This window comes from Dipodomys spectabilis, unplaced genomic scaffold (assembly GCF_019054845.1).
Source record: "Dipodomys spectabilis isolate Male_0828 unplaced genomic scaffold, ASM1905484v1 ptg000063l, whole genome shotgun sequence".
NCBI lineage: Eukaryota > Metazoa > Chordata > Mammalia > Rodentia > Heteromyidae > Dipodomys > Dipodomys spectabilis.
In genome coordinates this window covers 33,527-43,558 of record NW_024870740.1, presented here as the reverse complement: position 1 = coordinate 43,558, position 10,032 = coordinate 33,527, and the positions used below count along the sequence as shown (strand labels likewise).

The 10,032-nt window shown below is 43.9% G+C and overlaps 1 pseudogene; it reads right to left on the bottom strand.

Moving 5' to 3' along the window:
• Positions 1 to 5,195: 5,195 nt before the first annotated feature.
• On the bottom strand, positions 5,196 to 8,206 carry LOC122108658 (annotated as a pseudogene).
• Between the last annotated feature and the right edge of the window lie 1,826 nt (positions 8,207 to 10,032).

Sequence of the window (10,032 nt, the reverse complement as noted above, 5' to 3'; positions counted from 1 at the left end):
AGGGTTGTATTGATTTCCATTTCCTTTATGGCTAGGGATGATGAGCATTCCTCACGTTTCTTTGCCATTCTTACCTTTTCTTCTGAGAAGTTTCTCCTTAACTCCCTTACCCTTTAGTGATTGGCTTAGTAAGTTTGGGAGGGGTTAATTTCCTGAGCTCTCTCTCTCTCTCTCCACACACACACACACACACATATACATATACATGATATTAGGTCTCTGATGTATTGCCGTAAAGATCTTTTTCCAGTTTGTTGGCTGTTTTTTGAGTTTAGTAATCATGTCCTTAGCTGTCCAGAAACTTTTTACTTTGTTGAGTCCTGCGCCAAATGGATCTCTGTTGGACTTTGCATTTGGCAATCTTCAGCTCTGTGTGGTGCAGCTAGTGTAATGCATCCTGGTCAGTTGTTGGGGCTCTGTGGTGTGCTGGGCTGTCTGGTATTCTGGCCGAGGTTTGGGCCCAGTGGCAGGTTCCCACTCTGTGGTGCACAGCAGTCTAGTGTTTTGGCCCGGTTCTGTGTAAGCAAATTCCGGCTAGTCGTGGGGGGCTGGTTCTGGCCGGAGTCCTGGGCGGGGGTCCATTTCCAGAGGGGCTGGGGCAGTTCCAGCGCCAGATCTCATTTGAGCCCTGCGTGGGGCAGTGGGGGCGGGGTGCCAGGAACGTTTCAACAAGGCTTTAATGGGAGGCTCTCCCCACCTGAGTCCAGGATTGGGAGGGGCGTGGTCACAGTGGGGGCGGGCTCCCACAGGGCTGTTCAGGAGATGGTCCCCCCTCGAATCCCGGGTTGGTGCCTTTTGTCAGGTGCCTTTTTTCCGCGGGGTGAGGGGCTGTGGTCTGTGGTCCGGCCTGGTGCGCCCTTGGCCCTGGGCTGCTATGCGGTGGGCCTGGCGCATGCTCAGTCTTGCAGGGGGGGGGGGGTGGAGAGGGGTGCTGAGGGGCTGCCACCAGGTGTGAGAAGATTTTCCCAGCTGTCTTCTAGCAGGTCAGGTTTTTCTGCAGGCTGCGGAGAATGCAGGGTCCTAGTGCCTACCCGGTATTAATACTGGGGGTCTTCCGTTGGAAGGAGCAGATGGTTGCCGGGTGGGGGATGAGGAAGGGCTCTGGCATCTTTGCCCTCTTCAGGTGTGGTGTCCCTTCTTGGGCGTGGGGGGGAGGTTGGGGGAGAGGGGTTTGGCCAAGCACTCTGGGTCTCCCGTAGCATGGTCCCTGGCACAGTACTCACAGTTCGGGCGTTGGTTCTGAACTGACCCTAAGCGCTGAAAGTTTTCTGCTTCCGGATGCAGATGCAGATGCAGATGCAGATTGGTGTCTCAGTGTATGCTGGTTAGAGGGTCCCGGGCCCTGGGGTCGCTCTAGTGGCTTAGCTGCTCTGCAGGCACAGGATAGGGGTGGGGAGGGGTGGGAGGAAGGCACTTTGCAGTTTTCCATGCTTGTCTGTTAGGTATAAGTGCTTTGTTCTTGTGATTCTGTTTCTATTTTTCTTGTTGTCGATCTCTTGGGGTGAAGTGCATGTAAGGACTCTAAATCTGTGATTAGACAGCCTAGGGTGACCCCTTTTGTTTTGCTGTTATCCGATGTGTCCGCATACATAATATTTTGAACATTCAGAGAAGTTACAGCCTTGTGTTCCCAAAGGTATCTTGCTTCATGCAAACCTCTTAAATTTGATGTAGTCCTATTTGCCAATTCCTGTTCTTGTTTCCTAGGCAATTGGAGCCCTATTCAGAAAATAATCACTTGTGCCTATAACTTGCACAGAATTTTCTTTATGTTTTCCAATTGTAGATTTAAAGTTTCAGTTCTTTCTTTGAATTTGTTGACCCAGTTGGAGTTGTGTGCGTGTATGTGTGGTGTGTATGTGTGTATGTATGTATCTGCGTGCTTATCCTGGGATTTGTCTCACAGCCTGGGCGCTGTACTTGAGCTTTTGTACTCAGGCCTAGTGTTTTACCACTTGAGCTGCTGATCCACTTCTGGCTTTTTGGTTTTCAATTGGAGATAAGCGTCTCATGGACTTTCCTGCCTGGGCTGGCTTCAAACTGCAATCCTCAGACCTCAGCCTAGCCAGTAGCTAGGGTTACAGGCATGAGCCAAAGGCACCTGGCCTAGCTCTGTTTTCTTTATGTATAGAGTAAGTTCTAGAACTTTCCCCAGATCTTTCCCAATGTTTCAGAAACACTTTTCATCCAGGAAAACATGTGTCTCACAATTTTTTTTGTTTGCTTTTATATTTATTATTATTTTGTGCCATTTCTGGGGTCTGCACTGTCCCTGAGCTGCTTTTACTTGAGGCCGGCATTCTACTATTTGAGCCACAGCCCACTTGTGATCCTCCTGCCTCACCCTCCACACCCATTACTGGCATGGCCACCATTGCTGGCTAAAATCTTGAAAATACAAAACATATTGAAAATTACTTGAAAATATGCCATATTAAAAAAAATAAAAATAGGTCTGGGAAGTTGGCTCAGTGGTAGAGTGCTTACCTTGCATGCATGAGGCCCTGAGTCCGATTCCTCAGCACCACATAAGCAGAAAAAAGCTGAAAGTGGTGCTGTGGCTCAAGTGGTAGGACACTAGCTTTGAGCTGAAGAACTGAGAGACAGCACCCAGGCCCAGAGTTAAGCCCCTATGACCGACAAAAAATTAAAAAATAAAAAGAAAAAATAAAAATAGAGCCAGGTGCCAGTGGCTCATGCCTGTAATCCTAACTACTTAGGAGGCTGAGATCTGAGGATCACAGTTCAAAGCCAGCCCAGGCAGGAAAAATCCGTGAGATTCTGATCTCCAATAAACCACTCAGAAAACTGGAAGTGGTGCTGTGGCTCAAGTGGTAGAGTGCTAGCCTTGAGCTGAAGAGCTGAGGGACAGCGCCCAAGCCCAGAGTGCGATCCCCTTGACTGACAAAAATCAAAAACAAAAAAGCTAGAGAGGTCTTCATTATTTGAGGCTCTGAGGTGAGATTCCTGGGAACCCAGGATTTCAACACCACCCTAAAAAATATGTGAAAATCTGGTATCAAAATAATAAACATAAATCTAGGTGTTGGTTGCTAATGCCTGTAATCTTAGCTACTCAGGAGACCTACATCCTCCAAGGATTACAGTTCAAACCCAGCTCAGGCAGGAGACTATTATGAAACTCAAGTCTCTAATTAACCACACACAAAAAAGTAGAACTGTGGCTCAAGCACCCAGACCCTGAGTCAAGCCCCACGACCGACCCCCCCCCCCCAAATGTTTTAACATATAGTAGCCAGATTGCTTTTACTACTTAATATATAAAAGAGATGAAATTTATTCTCTGATTTAAGATTTTTCAAGCTGTGACTCAGAGTTCCAGAAATACCTTTCAAACGTCTCAAGTACTAGACTGTACTTCATACTGATGTTATGCCTATGTTTGCATTAGGAGAAAGAGTTTGCTGATTTATTTATTTATTTAGGGTCTGGTTGTGGGGCCTGAACTCTGGGCCTGGGCGCTATCCCTCAGCTCTTCAGCTCAAGGCTAGCACTCTACCACTTGAGCCACAGCACCACTTCCAGCTTTTTTCTTTTTGCTTATGTGGTACAGAGGAATCGAACCCAGGGCCTCATACATGCAACGTAAGCACTCTACCACTGAGCCACCTTCCCAGCCCCATGCTGTTTTAAACAATATTGAAAAACATTACCTAAGATTGAATTCATTTTTTTGTAACTACAAAATAAAGAATTTATTTAAAAAATTTCATGTTTTAGAAATAAAACATTTAAAAAACAAAAACTTCACAAAAATAGTAATTTCATTCTATCCAATTGCTTAAGTGTGTTTTATAAATTCCAAACAAGTAAAATAACGTATTTTCAAACTTTAATAAAACAAAAAACCACAATCATTACTTACAAAATTTTCTTTATGCCGGGCGCTGGTGGCTCACGCCTGTAATCCTAGCTACTCAGGAGGCTGAGATCTGAGGATCGTGGTTCAAAGCCAGCCCGGGCAGGAGAGACCGTGAGACTCCTATCTCCAATAAACCACCAGAAAACGGGAAGTGGCGCTGTAGCTCAAGTGGTAGAGCGCTAGCCTTGAGCTGAAGAGCTGAGGGACAGTGCCCAGGCTCAGAGTTCAAGCCCCACGACCAACAAAAAAAAAAAAGACAAAAAACAAAAAAAACAAAATTTTCTTTATTCTTTCAATAGAGGAACTCACAGATATTAAAGTTATGTACTTATATTGTCAAACACAATCACCAACAGGCAAGTAATTACAGTTCTATTTTGTCTAAACTTTATATAGTTTTATTTACTTCCTATAGAAATGATGAAACACTGTGGTTACTAGTAATGATGTTAAAATGTATTCAGGAGACTGAGAGAGATCTGTGGATCATGGTTCAAAGCCAGACTGGGCAGGAAGGTTTGTGAGACTCTTATTTCCAACTAACCACCAAAAAAGATGGAAGTGGAGCTGTGGGTCAAGTGGTAGAGCACTAGCGTTGAGTGAAAAAGCTAAGGAATAGCACCCAGGCCTTGAGTACTGGCTGGCACACATGCATGCATGTGAGCACATGCACACACACGTGCGCTCGCGCACACACGCACACATACAAAGTAGGAAAGTACATATGCTTTTGGTAAGCAAGAACTTCTTTAACTGAATACAGCATTTAAATTTAAATTTCTTGAAGGTTATCTTTTTTTTTTGGTTGTGGGCCCTGAACTCTGGGCCTGGGCACTGTCCCTCAGCAATTCAGCTCAAGGTGAGCACTCTACCACTTTGAGCCACAGTGCCACTTCTGGCTTTTTCTGCTTCTGTGGTGCTGAGGAAGCGAACCCAGAGCCTCATGCATGCAAGGCAAGCACTCTCCTGCTGAGCCACCTTCCCAGCCCCTTGAAGCTTAGGTTATCTTTTAAGAACTGTGAGGTGATCACTTCAGATTTGATTAGCAGTGACTTGTCAGTAACCTCAAAACTCCCAGCCAGGCACCTAGGAATGTAGCTTAGTGGGAGAGTGCTAGCCTTGAGCAAAAGAAGCTCAGGGAAGTGCCCAGGCCCTGAGTTCAAGCCCCAGGATTGGCAAAAAAAATACCCCAAAACTCCCAACCAGGAGAAGATCCTTTTTTTTGTTCTCAGTGTGGTCAGTTTATGGCAAGCCTGATGAATTAAGAGAAAACATTTTGTAAACTTTTAACAGAAGTTGTCAGCTAAAGATATCACCTCTGATATATATGGATGGTTTCATTCAATCCATGTTCTACCAGCATATCTCCTACATATATGATAATAATCAAGTGGCTAAGTCCTGTTGTTTCAAATGATGCATGATTTCTCCTAATCTGCATCTCTAATACCTTCCTTCAGATTTGACTGCTCCAAAGTGATTCTGCCTCCTGATCTGGGATATCAGTTCATTTCATTGGCTCTTGAAATGGGTAAGGGGCATTTAGATTATACTGAATTGTCTCCAGCTGGGCCCCAAACTGTTCTTTATCTGCCTTGATGGCATTACGACTCTTTCTAGAATTTCATATTTGATTAGGATCTGTAAATTTCTATGGGAAAAAAAGGATTTTCTATGGTACACGTTTGATCATAGTTGTAAAAATTCCTTTGCAGTTCACTAAAATCTTCAGATTTGCTATGGACTGCTGTCCTGTTATTGTGTTATCTGATTTCAACCTTCAGTCTTCAGAGAAATTCTTAGAAACTCACCCTTGGTATAGGATTTAACTTTTCAGAACCAAGATTATCTACGTTGGTTTATTTCTAAATAGGATTAGTATCGGTAGGAAAATTCAGTAAAAGATTGATCTGTAAAGGAGAAAGTTCTGTTATAGTCAGAAAAAGGCCTACATCCACTTGCTGCAATTATGTTTTTATACTGGCTTGTGCAAAATGGGCATATGTTTTTGCAGGAACTCTTTTTGAGGTGCTGTTGAAAGCACACAACGACCCTCTGGTGTCAGAAAATGAATAGATACACAAAAGATATATGAGATTTCGTCAAGGCATTTTACCACTTTGCAGAAGGGTGTGCTGCAACAACTCTCCCCAGAACTAGGTAGACAGACTAGGCAGGGTGGTCTGCTTGGCTTGTAGTCAGACACGCAGATACACATATACATATACAAATATAAAGTAATTGGTTACCAGGTTATGGTGTAATACAAGGAAGTTAGAAAGCACCCTCCATCAGTGAAAGGTCCCTACTTGGGAAAGACTGTCCTTTTTGAGGCAAGGGTCTTGTCATGGTTGTCTGGGATTGGGGCTGGGGGTTGCCGATGGTTACAATTGGAAGAGGTTAGTAAAGTCAGTAGAACGTTTCCACTCAGGAGCTGGGATTGTAGCTTAGTGGTAGAGTGCTTGCCTACCATGCATGAAGCCCTGGGTTTGATTTTTTTTTTTCTTTTTTTGTGTGTGCCAGTCCTGGGGCTTGAACTCTATGCCTGGGCACTGTCCTTGAGCTTTATTTTGCTCAAGGCTAGCACTCTACCACTTGAGCCACAGAGCTACTTCTGGCTTTTTCTGTATATGTGGTACTGAGGAATTGAACCCAGGATTTCATGTATATGAGGCAAGCACTCTACCACTAAGCCACATTCCCAGCCCTGGGTTCATCCATTGACCTTGAATCCTGAAATAATGAAAAATACTCTTATTTTCCATTGAAGACAGTATTCTTGAACTTCTCAACACTAAAAGCTTTGGTTTATTTGGCATCACAGCCATTTCCTAACCTAGACTTTATCCCTACACTTAACTGCAAGCTAACTCAAAATTTAACCCTAATTTTTAACACCAAAGAATAAATGTAAGGAAAAATATTGTAGTCTCCATGAAATTCCACAGTGGTTTTACTTCTAATTGTTAGTAGAAAACTTAGTTTGACCGTAAAGCTCACCCTGCCTTAACCCTAACCTGCACTAGAATATCAACCCTTACCCTAAGCCTAAATTACCCTCAAATGCTAAAAGTAAGCTTCATACACTATTCTCTCATGCTAGATTGGCACCAACTGATACTTCATAAAATAGGTGGTAGTTTGCCTCAATATTTACTCTTTTTCCAATTCTAAACCTAACTCTTAACTGGAGCACTGAGGCTAACCCTAACGCTGATGTTATCCAAATCCTAGTATTAATAGCAACCCTGTATTTCTTATTCATCCAGTTTTATTCATCTTGTCATTCTAAGATTAATTTTCAGTTTGACCCTTAGTGTCACATTTTCCTAACCCTAATCTCAGCTGGAACCCTCACTCTAACCCTGATCCTAATGGTAACCCAATCCTAATGATAATGAAAAATACTTGAGTTTGGATTCATCCTAACGGAAACTTCTTGAAATAAATTGCAGCTTGCCCAAAATCCTACAGAATTCCCAACCCCAATGTCTAAATTAACATGATCCCTTCCATCCATTGGCCTTGAATCCTGATATGATGAAACCTGCTCTATTCTCCATTGACAGCTAAGTATTCCTGAACTTCTCAACCCTAAAAACTTTCAGATTTACTTATTAACATTGCAGCCATTTCTTAAGCCAAACTCTATCCCTAAACTTAACTGGACAGCTAACTCTAAATTTCACCCTAATCAACCCTGAAGAGGAAACATTAGGAAAAATACTGTAGTCTCTATGAAATTTCACAATGATTTTACTTCTAATTGTTAGTAGAAAACTCAGTTTGATCCTAAAGTTTGCCTTTCCCTAACCCTAACCCTAACCTGAACTAGAAACAGAAATCCTAACCCCAACTCTTTCCTGCCTTGGCTGGCTTCAAACCATGATCTTCTAATCCTGAGTAGCTAGGATTACCAACATGAGCCACCAGCATCTGACCCTATCCTTTAGGTTATTTTTATTTTTTCTTTTCTTGGCAAAAGGCTGGTGCTCTGCCACTTGAGCCAGAGCTCCACCTCCAGCTTCTTGGTTGTTAATTGGAGATAAGAGCCCCTCAAATTTTTCTGTCCAGTCTGGCTTTGAATCTCAATCCTCAGATCTCTGCTTCCTGAGTCGATAGGATTACAGACACGAGCCACTGGAACTCAGCTTGCTTTCCTCTCCTTTTCACAAGTTTCAGATCTGCGTCATGATTTGGTTTGCCCAGCCTTATCTTTATCTTGACCACTTATCTTTCACAAACTTACCCTGCCAACAGTTCTCTTGCCCTCTTAGCTCCAGTGTCTGCTTCCTGGAAGGCCCAGGTCAACACAGTTGGCATTGGTGTTGTGCAAGAAGGAGGTAGCTGGAAGATGTGGCTTTAGGCTCAAATCACTCACTGTCTCCATGACAGCGAGGTCTCAATTCCAGGTTCCATCTAGAACCTTGATAACCTCTACCACATGTTTTACTAAACTCAGTTACAACTTTCACCTGGGTGTGATTGCACAAAGCTGTAATCCTAGTACTCCGGGAGTAGAAGCAGGAGGATCTCAAGTTGTAGGCCATCCTGTGCTAGATAGGGAGTTTGAGAACATCATGGATTACATAAAGAAATCTTGACTTGAAAGTCAGGGAAGAAAGACTTTCACCAAATGTGACTTAGAAGAATGCACCATTGGAAGGGACTATCCATAACAATACAACTGATCAAGTCTATTAAAAAATATGAGACATAATCCTAGCCACTCAGGACACTGAGATCTGAGGATTGCAGTTCCAAGCCAGCCCATATCAGGAAAGTCACGAGTCTTTTATCTCTAATTAACCTCCAGAGAACCAGAAGTGTCACTGTGATTCAAAGTGGTAGAGCACTAGCCGTGAGTAAAAAAGCTCAAGGACAGTCCGTGCCCAGGCCCTGAATTCAGGCCCCAGGACTGACAACAACAACAACAACAACAAAAAAGAGGAAGCAATTAATTCCAGGACAATGGAATGAACTTATTAGTAATTGTATTGACTATCCTTAGTTTGCTCAGGCTGGCAATAAGATTTAAACAACAGAATGCATTTCTCTCCCTGTGGAGTCTGGAATACCAAAACCAAAGTACTTTCAAGGGAGCTTTCCTTCTGAGGCCTTTTCTAGTGGCTTTTGGGTGTCTACCCTCTTACTGTTCTTCTAGGAAAGGAGAAGGGAGGAAAAGGACAAGAATAAGAAAAGGGGCCGGGCGCTGGTGGCTCACGCCTCTAATCCTAGCTACTCAAGAGGCTGAGATCTGAGGATCGCGGTTCAAAGCCAGCCCGGGCAGGAGAGACCGTGAGACTCTTACTCCAGTAAACCACCAGAAAACCGGAAGTGGCACTGTATTTCAAGTGGTAGAGCGCTTGCCTTGAGCTGAAGAGCTGAGGGACAGCGCCCAGGCCCAGAGTTCAAGCCCCACAACCGACAAAAAAAAAAAAAAAGAATAAGAAAAGGGGAGAAAGAGAGAATCCCGTTATGGGGTAGAACTTCAGTATAAGAATTGTGCTAGGGGGGCTGGGAAGGTGGCTTGCCTTGCATGCCTGAGGCCCTGGGTTCGATTCCTCAGCACCACATAAGCAAAAAGAAAAAAAGCCAGAAGTGGCGCTGTGGCTCAGATGGTAGAGCGCTAGCCTTGAGCTGAAGAGCTGAGGGATAGTGCCCAGGCCCAGAGTTCAGGCCCCACAACTGGACCCAAAAAAAACCAAAACAACAACAACAACAAAAAAGAATTGTGCTAGGGGAGCAATTCCATCATAACAAAATGTTGAAGAAGAACTGGAAGGGCTCACCAGCCCTATAAAAAAACAAGTGAGAGCATAAGGCTGTGAGTTCAAGTCCCAGTACTGGTGAGTGCATGCATATGTAGTGTGGGCAAGCATGTGTGTGCATACACACACACACACACACACACACACACACACAAACACACACACGCACACAAGCACACCACAAAGTCCAGGACAGTTAATACTATTGAAAATTGAGTCTGAAGATCAGAAGGCCTCTTTAGGAGCTGCCAAGGGAAGCCTTAACTCTTAACTCTTGCTGTGTGAGAGCAGGAAAAACTGAAGCCCAGGGCTGTGGGAGTAGATCACTGGTAGAGTATGTACTTAGCATGCAAGCCCTGTGTTCATTCCTCAGCAGGA